This window comes from Rhinopithecus roxellana, chromosome 9 (genome assembly GCF_007565055.1).
Source record: "Rhinopithecus roxellana isolate Shanxi Qingling chromosome 9, ASM756505v1, whole genome shotgun sequence".
NCBI classification, from domain to species: Eukaryota; Metazoa; Chordata; class Mammalia; order Primates; family Cercopithecidae; genus Rhinopithecus; species Rhinopithecus roxellana.
In genome coordinates this window covers 99,799,787-99,813,660 of record NC_044557.1, presented here as the reverse complement: position 1 = coordinate 99,813,660, position 13,874 = coordinate 99,799,787, and the positions used below count along the sequence as shown (strand labels likewise).

The 13,874-nt window shown below is 44.3% G+C and overlaps 1 long non-coding RNA gene across 1 annotated transcript in view; it reads left to right on the top strand.

The window, feature by feature from the left end:
* LOC115899670 overlaps positions 1-13,874 on the top strand; it is a 72,572-nt gene that overhangs the window by 22,879 nt on the left and 35,819 nt on the right. The window contains exon 2 of the long non-coding RNA XR_004059292.1: positions 11,853-11,951. This is a non-coding gene — a long non-coding RNA (uncharacterized LOC115899670). The remainder of the gene's footprint in view (positions 1-11,852; positions 11,952-13,874) is intronic.

The following is a 13,874-nucleotide window of genomic DNA, read 5'->3' as shown; positions in this document are numbered from 1 at the left end:
AAGAATACAAAAAACTAGCCGGGCGAGGTAGCGAGCGCCTGTAGTCCCAGCTACTCGGGAGGCTGAGGCAGGAGAATGGCACAAACCCGGGAGGCGGAGCTTGCAGTGAGCTGAGATCCGGCCACTGCACTCCAGCCTGGGCGGCAGAGCGAGACTCCGTCTCAAAAAAAAAAAAAAAAAGAAAAGAGTGTGTTCCATTTTATCAATTGTTTATAACCTCTTTGTAGCTTCAACTGTGTCATATAAACATATCCAGCAGCAAGGAAAATGTCCATTTTCCTTGTACTCCAAACTCCAAAGAAATACAAGGAGTATTTACTTCTGTAAATTGCCTCCCTATACAAAATTGGGATTTTGTTGTCAAGGGAGAAATGACTGGATATGAGGAATGCCCTTAATGATCTTGCTTCATTCAGCATCATGGGCAAATAAATGCCTTCACGAAAAAGATAAGAATGAATGGCTTTAAGGAAGTTATTTGAGTTAGCGTTTCCTGCATAACAAGCCATTCCAAATGTGGTGACTTTTTACATTTAAAGTTTAAACAAACATCAATTTGTTTATGAAAGAGTGGATTGGCAGCTTGGACTGGACTCCTCTGGGAGACTTATCTCTGCTCCCTTCAGTGTCAACTGGGCTTTGTGTTATAGCTGTGACTTCAGCCAGATGGTGGGGATAGTTGGAGTGGTTAGGATATCTGGGCCTTCTTTCTACATGGTTTCTTCTTCTGTAGTCACCTTCACATGATGGCAGAAAGGTCTCCTATTGTTGAGTAACAAATGACTCCAAAACTTGACGAATAAGCTGCCACCATTTTATTTGCTCATAACTCTGTGGGTCATCATTTCGGGTGAAGCTCAGTTTGATGGTTCTTCTTCTGGGCTCTCCTGGTGTCTTCCATGTGGTTTAACTGAGGCTGAATGGTCTATGATGCTCTTGCTGGCCGTGGTCCACTGATGTCTGGCAGTTGGTGCTGGGTATTGGCTGGGCCACCTGATGCCAGCAGACTGGCCCGGGCTTCTTCACGTGGTGAAGAGGTTTGAACAGCAGCAAGAGAAAAGGTAAGTTTCAATGTCTAAGTGCTTTTCCAGCCTCTACTTGCATCCTATTTGCTGATGTCCCACTGGCCCAAGCAAGCCACATGGTCAAGCCCAGAATCAATGTGGGAGGGGACTATGCAAGGTGGCATCTACAAGGAGACCTACTCTCTTGGGGACCATTATTCTACCAATCCACCACATAAGCCTCAAATCAATGACTTGAACGTCTACAGGGATCTCCTTATCTTGTCATTGCTTTTCTCTGCAAGTCCTCTTCATTCCTTTAGATACACCCCTCTCCCCAGGGTAGTAACCACAGCTGCCCTTAGCTCTAGAAATCCCTTTCTCAGCTTCCCACTCGGGTGCTGGGAAGCACACTGACTAGCCTGACGTGGTCTGATGCCTGTCCTGAGGCTAAGTAATCGGGATACTATTATCGCCAATTTCCACTGTAACTACATGTTTGGATGGGGTTGTAGAAGGAACAGTGTTGGAGCTACCATCCTAAAAATGAGGTGATGCCCCTGGAATAACAAAGACATACTGGCCAGACAAGACCAACAGATGGAGTTAGGGACTATTTGAACAGGAAACTTCACAGACTGTATTTCTGGAGGTTTTTGTTTTGTTAGTTGGTTGAAAGAATCTGGTTTTAATAAGAATTTAAGCAGTTTAAATTCAATTTCTATCATTTTCCAAAACATTACCTTATTAAACAAAGCTATACATTTTATTTATTTAATTATTTTGGAAAAATAATTAAATCAGACTAGCATCTGAAGCTGGCCCCAATAGGAAACCGAGCTGGGTGTTCTTTGCGGCAAATACACAATACTGATTGCGTTACTGTCTCATTCTCCCTTTCCTGAAACTGTGCTGGGAAGACAGAATGGAAAAAGTCATTAATTGGCATTAATTGGCACATCAGTCAAGGCCTGAACTGGCACATCAGTCACATCAGGGAGGGTCTGTTTCTTCCTCCAATCCTGTTAGAAGTTTAAGAGCATGCGAAGGATGTTCCACCTTGTACTCTGTGGATATGTGGGATTTGTGGCAAGCAGAAATGTCTGGGATGGCCTCGGCCACAGGGCCTCTGCTGCATCTCACTGAGGTTCCCCAGCACGGACAGTGTCAGGGCCCACTTTTGCTTTCATTTAACTGGGGCGAAGGAAAGTAAAGAGAGAATGCCTGAGAGTGAAGGAATGCTGGCCTTGGGGAATGTGATCCAATTCCATAAATAGCAGAGATTCCTGAAAGGCTTTGAGGCAGGCTCTGAGAGGTAGCCATGGCGATGCTGTGCCTCTTGGCTCCCTGCTGCCAGAGAGGCTGCTTGCTGTCTCTTCCCAGGGGCCTGTGCTGGCGTGCCTGGGCTTATTTCAGAAACTCTCCTAGACACAGCGACTGCTCAGAAGCACACCCTTAATTGGTGGAGCCAGCTCTTTGCCTTGGTGCCCTGCAGCATTTCACTGGCACTTTTCTGCCCAGCAAACACTTGCCAGTAATTGTGGGGCCACCACTGTTAGTTAACAGGCTGTGGTTTGCCTTCAAGGGGTTAGTGAGTTGTTCTTGGGTTCTTTGATGACAATTAAGGTGTATTTATCAGCAGGATGGCTGAGGGGTCTTGTCTGTGACTTTGGAAGATTAAGGCAATCTGACTTCACCTATTCCCAATTCAGAATTCTGGCTTCCTGCTCCCTACACAACTGGGACTTGCATCCCTACTGGTCCTCAGTGGTGTCTTGGGGACCTGGGAAGAGGAAAGTGGAATCTGAGATGTGTCTGTGGGTGCAAAAGTAAGTGGATGGATTAGGACAGCACTCCTACTTCAACTGGCATACTAGCATCCCTGGGTTTTTGTTTTGGTTTTTTTGGAGATGGAGTCTTGCTCTGTCACCCAGTCTGGAGTGCAGTAGCACTACCTCGGTTCACTGCAACCTCTGCCTCCAGGTTCAAGTGAATCTTGTGCCTCACCCTCACAAGTAGCTGGGACTACAGGCATGCGCTACCACATCCAGCTAATTTTTGCATTTTTAGTAAAGACGGGGTTTTTGCCATGTTGGCCTTTGCTAGTCTTGAACTTCTGGCCTCAGGTGATCTACCCACCTCGGCCTCCCAAAGTGCTGGGATTACAGGCACGAGCCACCATGCCCAGCCTGGCATGCCTCTGAGAGACAAGACTAGCTAGATTTCCTAGGCTGACTAAGAATCCCTAAGCCTAGCTGGGAAGGTGACCACATCCACCTTTAAACATGGGGCTTGCAGCTTAGCTCACACCTGACCAATCAGGTAGTAAAGAGAGCTCACTAAAATGCTAATTAGGCAAAAACGGGAGGTAAACAAATAGCCAATCATCTATCGCCTGAGAGCACAGGGGGAGGGACAATGATCGGATATAAACCCAGGCATGCGAGCCAGCAGTGGCTATCCTCTTTGGGTCCCCTCCCTTTGTATGGGAGCTCTGTTTTCACTCTGTTAAATCTTGAAACTACACACTCTTCTGGTCTGTGTTTGTTACCACTCAAGCTGAGATTTCGCTCGCTGTCCACCACTGCTGTTTGCCACCATCACAGACCTGCTGCTGACTTTCACCCCTCTGGGTCCAGCAGGGTGTCTGCTGTGCTCCTGATCCAGTGAGGTGCCCACTGCTATTCCCGATCAGGCTAAAGGCTTAGTGCCTTTAGCACTAAGTGCCTTTAGCAACTTAGTGCCTTTAGCACATTGTTCCTGCACGGCTGAGTGCCCGGGTTCGTCCTGATGGAGCTGAACACTAGTCGCTGGATTCCATGGTTCTCTTTCGTGACCCATGGCTTCTAATAGAGCTATAACACTCACCACATAGCCCAGGGTTCCATTCCTTGGAATCTGTGAGGCCAAGAACCGCAGGTCAGAGAACAAGAGGCTTGCCACCATGTTGGGAGCAGCCGCCACCATCTTGGGAGCTCTGGGAGCAAGGATGGATTCAAGTTATTCTTGTGCCTCAGCTTCCCAAGTAGCTGGGACTACAGGCATGCGCTACCACATCCAGCTAATTTTTGTATTTTTAGTAAAGACGGGGTTTTGCCATGTTGGCCTTGCTAGTCTTGAACTTCTGGCCTCAGGTGATCCACCTGCCTCGGCCTCCCAAAGTGCTGGGATTACAGGCGTGAGCCACCACACCCAGCCCAGCATCCTTGAACCTGGGAGGCAGAGGTTGCAGTGAGCCGATATTTTTGGCCACTACCCTCCAGTCTGGGTGAGACTCCATCTTAAAAACAAAACAAAACAAACAAACAAAAAACAAAAAAAACTCAAGGGTTTATCGTTGACATTAGTATTCACTCTTGATGTACATTCTCTGAGTTTTGACAAACACATAAAGCTATGTATCCATCATCATAGTATCGTACAGAATAGTTTTACTGCCCTAAAAATGTCATGTGCTTGGGCTATTCACCCCTTCCTCCTTCTCTATCAGCTCCTGGCAACCACTGATTTCTTTCTGTCTCCATAGTTTTGCTTTTTATTTATTTATTTTTTAACTTTATATTTTCAAACTATATTTAAAGACTATAGTAATGCAAATAGGATGGAATGTGCAAAAAATATACAAAAATAAAAACAATGGAACAGAAATCACTACTCACATATTTCAGACATGATGCAAAAAGAGAATGTAAAAAATAGTTCAACTTAGAGTTTCTCAAAAGTATGTAGATATTTGTGTGTTCCCCCAAACAACGGAAAAGCAGTCAGATTGTGCAGTCTCTTACATGCCATGGAGAAGACTTTTGGCTCTCACTGTAAACTTGAAAGAAGATCACCAAAGGGAAAGTAGAATCCTTGGAGAATTTAAAAGCATAAGACAGAAGATGCCCTATGAGAAAGCAGTATAAAAAAACTCACGCTTCCCAGACATTATTTTCTTTGCAACACAGCTTCCCAAATCACATTTTAAGGACTGGCTTTCTCCTTGACTTTGGACTTCTCATCTGTGTCATCTGTTGTATTCACTTTTGCTCCCATCCAGTGGGGCTTTGGCTACCATCTCATGTCCCTTCGTATTCCAAGGCTCTTTTTTTTTTTTTTTTTTTTTTTGGGCTCCAGACAGGTAATCAGGTATGGGTTAGAGACAGCAATACACAGGAAGATTGGGTTTCTGTGGTCCACTAACATCACATTTCCATATAAATTCCGCTGTGCAGTGTCCAGGCATTGCCACTCCTCCAGAGACAATTCTATGTCCATAAATGTCAATGGTTCCATTTCTAGGCTTCCAGGGGGTCCAGGCATCTTAGCTGTGGATCTCCCAGTACCTGCAGGTAGCAGAGCCACAATGGAGCCACAGAGGCTGGGCCTCTAGGAGCAGTCAGTTTTGCCTTTTTCTAGAGTATTATATAATTGCAATTACTTAGCATGTAGGCTTTTCACACTGGCTTCTTTCACTTAACAATATGCATTTAAGGCTCCTTCATGTCTTCCTGGCTTGCTAGCTCATTTAAAAAAAAATCATTAATATCCCAGTGTATGGATATACCATCATTTTTTGGATGTAGATTATTAAAAGAGGTTTTCTACAAAAAGTACATTTAAAAATTGTCAGTTTAGTGTTTATGGTTTTCTTTTATGAGGTGGCCAGGGTGTGGGATAGGTCAACCTGTAGGTATAGTGCCCATGGAAACAGATGTGGGGGTGGAATGAGAATGATTGCTTCATGGGAAAAAAAACCACAACAACACACACACACACACACACACACACACACACACACACACACACACACACCATCCATTTAAAATGGCTGGTATTAGGGGAAGAACAGTGGACCAAGAACAAGGGTGTGACTTAGTATGATTTAGCAGAGACTGAAAATTTATTCAGTCATTCAACACTGATTTATTCATTCAACACTGATTTACAGAACACCTGACTCTATGATGTCATACTTGGTCCTAGGAATGGAATAATGAACACAGCAGATAAATGGAACTGATAAATGGAATTTTCAGGAGAGTCAGGCATTCGCCAAAGAGTCACACTAATGAATATGTAATCACAATTGGAGTAAAGTGCTCGGAAGGAAGGAAAACTTGGCCTCTCTTGGAGGGTCAAAGAAAGTTCCTAGAGGAAAGGACACTTGAGCCGCAATCTTAAAGTTAACCAAAAGTTGACTTCGGAGATGGAAGAAGTTGCTGGGCCTGTGATCAGTTCAACCAGCATCTTGCTTAACAGCCCCTTCTCCATTGTCTTCTCCATGGGGCAACTCCCTTGTGGAATGCAGCTCTTGTTGGAATAACTGAAGCATATGGTGGGTATTATCCTGTAATACCAACCCAAATTGCTGCCAAAGTATCTCCAAGCAATACAGGAAGACAGGAGGGCAATAGTTAATGAAGCTTTATTTATTAATTTATTATTATTATTATTTTTTGTTACATGCTCTGTTTCCAATTTCCTCCAACATGTATTTTGAGCAGTTATGATGTTTCAAATATGGGGTTTTTAAGATTAAATGAAATATGGAGTCTGTCTTTGAGTCAACATATAATTGCATAATGCACTCTCTGACGGCAGCTCTCCCAGGGTCCTCTGGGGACATCCATGTGTCTGTTCATCCTGCAATATACATTGAGTGCTGTGTGCTGGGCCAGGGATGTGGAGATGAAAGAGACAGATGATCCACCTACAAGGACCTTACTTTCTAGTGCAGGGGACAACCTTTAAACGTAATTCAGTACAGTGAACTCTAAGAAAGAGACAAGAGATGGCCGGGTGCGGTGGCTCAAGCCTGTAATCCCAGCACTTTGGGAGGCCGAGACAGGTGGATCACGAGGTCAGGAGATCGAGACCATCCTGGCTAACACAGTGAAACCCCGTCTCTACTAAAAAAAATACAAAAAACTAGCCGGGCGAGGTGGCAGGCGCCTGTAGTCCCAGCTACTCGGGAGGCTGAGGCAGGAGAATGGTGTAAACCCGGGAGGCGGAGCTTGCAGTGAGCTGAGCTGAGATCCGGCCACTGCACTCCAGCCTGGGCAACAGAGCGAGACTCCATCTCAAAAAAAAAAAAAAAAAGAGACAAGAGGTAACAGAACTGTTTGGAAGAAGGCATTGTTGAAAGGCCTTGCCTAAAATCTGTTTTGCTTTAAGCAGAAGAAGTAGACCTCTTCCTATTTTACAGGAAAATCATTTATGGAAATGTATGTAACTATTTTAGCTAAAATATTCTCTTTCACTTAATCTAAGGCCTGAGATGATAAATTTCTCACTATGGAAGAAGCCTCAGTGTCCCAGCATTAAATAAAGATCATTCAGCTTCCCAAAGTGGAAGTCAAAAACCAATATGCAGAGGTCAGTCTAGCTCAGATGCAAGCCACATTGTTACTTATTTCCTGCTGTGGATTCTCTTGGTGTCTTGTGAAAAAAGATAGATATTTGGGGAACTTAAGTATCCTGGATTTTTCTTTTGAAATAAAGTCAACCACTGTCTGCCCTTGGTATGTTTGGTTGTTTTAAGTAAGGCCATTGAGATGGCACCACCTCTAGGCTCAGCCAGGGCAATTAGAGAAAAGCCTCTGGGGCCTTGGAATGCGTTTCCAAACAGGATTTGAATGTGGGTGAGATCTGACAGCTCCTCACAGCCTCTTGGTACCAGCAGATGTTCTGTCCCAACAACATAGGCTGACTCCAAGATGAGAGGACAGCAGGCTCAGTGAAGATGTCCGTCTTTCCTCTCCTTCTTCCATCTGCCTTATCAAGAGGTTGACAGGTGGGCATTGACAGTGGCAGCAAACCACCCACACCGGTTAGTTCTGCCCACTGCACTTTTCCATGAGGAGTCCCTCAAGGATGCAGCTCCCAGGCCTCCCAGCTTGTCTGCCTTGTTCAGAACGGTTTTTTGCTGCTCAGTGAAGCAGCTAAGAACTTGAGCTCTGGATTTTGACAAATCTGGCTTTGAAATCCAGCTTTGCTGCTAACTAGCTGTGGGGCCTCACACAAGTTACTTTATTTCCCTGACTTGCCTGAAAAATGGGTATAATAATAGTACCTATATATCAGGATCCCAATAGGAAATAGTAACAAATTATAAATGTGTGGAAGTGGTTTAGAAAACCACGAAAGATAGTGAGATACCCAGGGTTAGAGCAGCAGATCTGTGACGTTCTCTAAGCCAATATCTAAGAGGGGAGATAGAAATTATAGGAACCCAGAGAAGAGAAGAGGTACTTAGAAAAGCCATGGCTTTTATCAGAAATGACCTTACAGAGAAGAAATATGACCTTATTTTACTTTCTGTCTCCAAAATCCTGCTCTCCTGAAGCTCCCTGCTGGCCAAACCCAACAAGAAGCCAGAGGGCATGGGAGCAGGTGACACAATCTGCACAGAGCAGCCTCCTAGGGTAGAGTGAGACAAATGGAAAAGGGTGGAAATGGCTGTGGGGGGCAAATGGAAGACATCCAGGACAAACCAACTCACAGCCTTGCTGAGCTGATTAAATAATATAATGACATTAAGGGCTTAGCACATTTCCTGTCACCAAGTATTTCATGAAAGTTCGCTGTGACTATTAGCGTTGCTGTTTGTTGGATGTAAGTGAGTTGCCAATACTTTAGGGTTAAGGACATGAAGCAGGACTTAAATGGAACAGCAGAGGGCCACACATGTGGCCCCCACACAAGCCCAGGTAATGAAAAGTTTGTGCTTCTTTTGGTATCAAAATAAAATTACGTTTGTGGCTGGGTGTGGTGGCTCATGCCTGTAATCCCAGGCACTTTGGGAGGCTAAGGTGGGTGGATTGTTTGAGCTCAGGAGTTTGAGACAACCTGGGCAATAAGATGAAACCCTGTCTATAAAAAAAAACCCCACAAAAATTAGAAAAATTAGCTGGTTGTGGTGGCGTGCATGTGAAGTCCCAGCTACTCAGGGGCTCAGGCGGGAGGAACACCTGAGCCTTGGGAGGCCAAGGCTATAGTGAGTTGTCATTGGGCCATGGCACTCTAGCCTGGGCAACAGAGTGAGACCCTGTCTCAAAACACAAAGAAAGAAAGAAAATGAAGTTTGTTTCTCCTCTCCTGAGAAATGCTCAAATATTTCTTCCACTCTTTTCCACGTCTTTCACCTGTACCATCTTTTCTTGTCTTTCCTGTTAGCATGTGAACATGCTGTTATGAAGAAAATGTCTTTTAAGCTACTATTCACCAATGTAAGTGTTCTCAAAAGAGTAAGGGTTCTTTGGGTTATTGGAGGGACAGGAAATGGGGCCTCAAAGTGCCAAGATGCAGTTATGTGGGGGGTGTAGACATGAGCTGTTAGCACCATGGGGGCTGATATTTTAGAAACAGGTCCACTCCTAACCTTGGTATTAACAGACTTTCCACATGGTTATGTTTCTGCTCTTTACTTTCTGCATGACCACGAGCAAGTAATATTACCTGGATTTCTGTAAATTGTCAGCTTTACTTCACAAAAATATTCTGCGGATTAAAAATGACATGAAACACGTAGGTCTTTTTGCATGAAGAAGGTAGCTTGCCTTCCTACTGCCTGTATATATTTTCTGGGCTGGGAGGCTGTCTGGATTGCCATGGGGAATAAAAAGGGGGGTCAAGAGAGCAGAAAGAATGGGAGGAAGAGAGATGCTTCAGATAGATAACCCCGTGGTCCTCTAGCCAAGGGACGCAGAAGAAAATGGCTAGAGAAGACAGGGCGGGGAACATATTGAGTTGAAAGGCTTCAGTGGGAGGCAGCATGGCAAAGGAGACAAGCACAGCCTTTGGTCCCATTAGTCCAGATAGGGTTGCCACCCAGTCCCACCTCTTATTAATGTGAACTTGGATGAGCTGCGTCATCTCTTTGATCTTCAGTTTCCTTGTTTGTTACGGTGAGATAAGAAAAAGAAAGTTACATATGCAAAAGGCTAGCGGATGCTCAATAAATGGCTCTTCCTCTTGAAACCCCTTTTATTTTATTTTACTTTATTTTAAAAGCATCCATTAATGCACCCATAATAGGGAGCCAGGGATAGTTCACAGGATTCTCTGACTTATTAAATCAACACCAACAGAAAATAGACAGTTCCCAGTTCTTCTACACTCAAGTGCCATGGCGAAGCTCACCTCTGAAAATGTCCTCTAGGTTCCCCACTCCATGCACGGCTCCTGCTGATCCTTTCTCTGAAAAGCTGCCTTCCCACCTGTCTGTTGCCATCAAATCTTCCCTCTCATTTCTCCTTTGTCTGTCATTCTGTAGAGTTGTGTTCGTATCTCAATTAAACAGCTCATCACACTGTGATGCTGGGATCTGCCCACAGGCTCCCAGTTAGGCTGAGCCCTCTCTGCAGGCAGCATCTGAGCAGACACATGTATAGAGCTTCCCAGTGCCAGTCACTGTGTCGCTCTGCTTTCTATACATGCCATCTCATTGAGTCCTCACATCTGTACTGTTACCTCTACTTTAAGGATACAGAAACTGAGGCATCCAAAGTTTTATGGGCAACATGATGAAACCCCATCTTTACGAAAATAGAAACATTAGCTGGGCATGGTGGTGCACGCCTGTAGTCCCAGCTACTTGTGAGGCTGAGGTCGGAGAATCACTTGAGCCTGGGAGGCAGAGATTGCAATGAGCTGAGATTGCGCCACTGTACTCCAGGCTGAGCGACAGAGCGAGACCTTGTCTCAAAAAGAAGAAAAAAATATTAGCTTTTTACCTAAGGTCTCAAAGGTGCAGGCAGCATAGCCGGGATTCGAACCTGGTCCGCCTGAAGAGTCTGTGTTTTCCTTCCCTCCACACTAGTCATGTTGGTATTAGCTCCAGGTGCAATACCTGCCTCATAGTATGTCTTTAAGAAATGCTTATTGGATTAGCTGAAACAAACACCCAAAGCTATACTCGGAAACTTTTAGCTTTTATGAACTATATATTCTTATTTGAAGAAAATGGCATTTTAACAAATTTGAAGAGGTATAAGAGAAAGCCAGGCTTAACACTTAGTCATCTTGCTGTTATATATAAGACAATTTATATAGGATCCTTTTTACATGCAGAAAATTGCTTCACCACAGATAGAACATACAATCACATGCACACCACACCACGCACATGCTGATGTTCCTTTTCCTAGGTAGAGATAAACTGGGATCGCTTGGGGAGTAAGACACCAGCATATCTCTCTGTACTGATGTAAGGAAATTCCAATAACTCACATTTAGAATGTTGCCTTGGGTGGGAAGCGGCTGAGGGCTGCACAGAGGGGTGATAAATGTTGCCAGCAATGGACTTGACTACAGTTTAACCCAAGGTCACTGGGAGGCCAGAGCAGAATCAGGGAAGGAATGTTGGCCCCTGGGGCCAGCTGAGCCTCGGGCAGGCTCCTGTCTCTGGGCCTTCCCATGCAGTCGAGCTGTGAGCTGTGACGGTCCTTAGCAACCCTGCCCTGTTCCTCCTCAACAGGAAGGGAACCATGTTGCTGCCAGGCAGGCAAGCAACCCCGGCGTGACCCTCGTTCCTCTTTGCTCACACAACCCACCTCTCTACTCATACAAAAGAGGCTTTCAGAACCTGGTTACCTAGAGTTGAACTTTTCAACGAGGCTTTTGTTTTTTTTGTTTTTTTTTCTCCTTTAAGCTCCACAGCTAAAATACCAGATCTCGCTGTTGCTAAGATTAAGGATTTTCCCCTCTCTTTTCTCCCTCAGCTCAGTTTCCGTTGACTAGGAAAGACCAAGAGATGGATTACTGTTCCCTTGCCAAATGGAGAGGGGTGTTTGAGCATCCAGGGCTTTCAGTGGGATTAGACATTATTCAGGCTTGTGCTAATAGTCGTTATTTACTCCTCAGGCTCTCATGAAAGTCACCACGTTTATGTAGGTAACTAAGGCCTACCGAAACCACTCAGCCCTAAGTGCACGCAGGAGAAGCATGGAGTTGGAGGAAAAGGTAATTTAACATGAATATTTATATACTGTACAAACCATGTGCCATGAGTCACTCAGCTTATTTTCATTTTATGCATTTTCTTCCCATTTGCAGTCTTTATTTATTGCAAAGTTAAGACTGTTAGCAAAATAACACATTGGGGTGGGCTTTCTTCTTTTCTTTTCTTTTCTTTTCTTTTCTTTTCTTTTTCGGGGAGTGGAGGGGGATTGGATGGGGAGGGGAAAGGAAGGGTTTGAAGGAATTAAGTTAAGTAATGAAGGTAATTAATTAATTCAGTAAGGTCAATTTAATTCTATTAATATATTATTATTAGTAAGTCCCTTACTTCCTTGCCTTATTCCTTCCTTCCTCCTTCCTTCTTTCTTTCTTTCTTTCTTTCTTTCTTTCTTTCTTTCTTTCTCTTCTTCTTTTCTTTCTTTCTTTCTTTCTTCTTCTTTCTTTCTTTCTTTCTTTCTTTCTTTCTTTCCCTGCTTTCTAATGTATCTCTGGGAAAGTGAGCTAATTATAGCAGCAAAATTGGGCACCACTGCTAATCCCCAAGAGATTGGCAGTGTTGTACTAAGCCTAGTATTCTTGCCAGGCCTTTACTGCAGATCACAGTGACCGTGTAAACCCTGAGGCCACAGAACCATGGCAGCTCGCATTAGTCATCATTTAGTAACATGGGTGACTTAGGAATCACCTGTGTCTCTGCTTTTCAAGGTAGGAATGTAAATACCAACTTTTCTAGGGGGATCACCGGGTGCAAGAGACTTGGGTTCATGTCCCAGTGTTGCTACCTGTTAGTTCTGTGATATTGGGCAAATAACTTCAAAATTCAGAGCCTCCATATCCTCTTATATAATATAAAATATACATATTAATGGAATTTTCTTCATAAAGGTAGGTGCATGTTAAAATGCATAGCATATGTATAAGTACTCAGCTTGACACATGACAAGCTTGAAATTTAAGTGTCAGCTCGAGTTAGACATGTGTAGTCCTAATAGTAACTCTGGAGGCTGATGAGGAACTGCCTGCCCTAAAGAGGTTAACTCCCTTCCTAATGCGCATACTTAGTACATTTTGGAACTAGCTCTGCAATGCAGTTTTGGTTCATTCCAAAGTGTATGGTCCATTCATGATGAAATACACCTCAGTATCTCTTGCTGTTTTTCGCTAGAGATATTTGAAATCTAGCAGTGTTGAGCGTTTTGGGGGCCTTGACTTGGATACAAATGATAAGAACAGGTAAAAAGACTCAGGTGGAATTTTCCTCATATCAATACCTGTGTAGAGTTTAACCTTTTTAGAAAAGTTATATTAATGGTGTGATTCGTGGCTGAGTTCCATTTCAGCGGGAGCTGCAGTTCTCGGCAGTAAGCTTTGCTGGTGCCATTACAGTCTTGCCTGCTAGTTTACTGAGAAGCTCATCTCTCAAGCCCAAGGGAATATCCTGACCAGCTCCCGATCTTATTTCCAAGAGAAACCAAGACACATTTTGTGTGGCCGTAAGAAGGCCACTGGGTTGGTGAGGGCTGTGAAGACACACGCTAAGAGGGATAGGCGTTAGATTAGGTGTGAGAAGGCCTGATGTGAGAAGAAAAAGGATTGCACTTTAACCTTGAGGCTCCAGACAGCAGGCCTTAGACAATAGGTGTAAGTTACTGGGAAGATTTGGGTTCAGTGAAGAAAGAGAGTATTAAGCCTAAAAAGAGTTTGGCAATAGAATGAGCTCTATGAGGGCATGCGTTGTTTTCCGTATCTACAGCTGTGACCAATGGACTGAGGGGAAATTTTTAACCATGTTCTCCCAAGGAATTATGCATGGATAAGATAAAAAGTTCCTTCTTGGCCGGGCGCAGTGGCTCACGCCTGTAATCCCGGTACTTTGGGAGGCCAAGGCAGGTGGATCACGAGGTCAGGAGATCAAGACCATCCTGG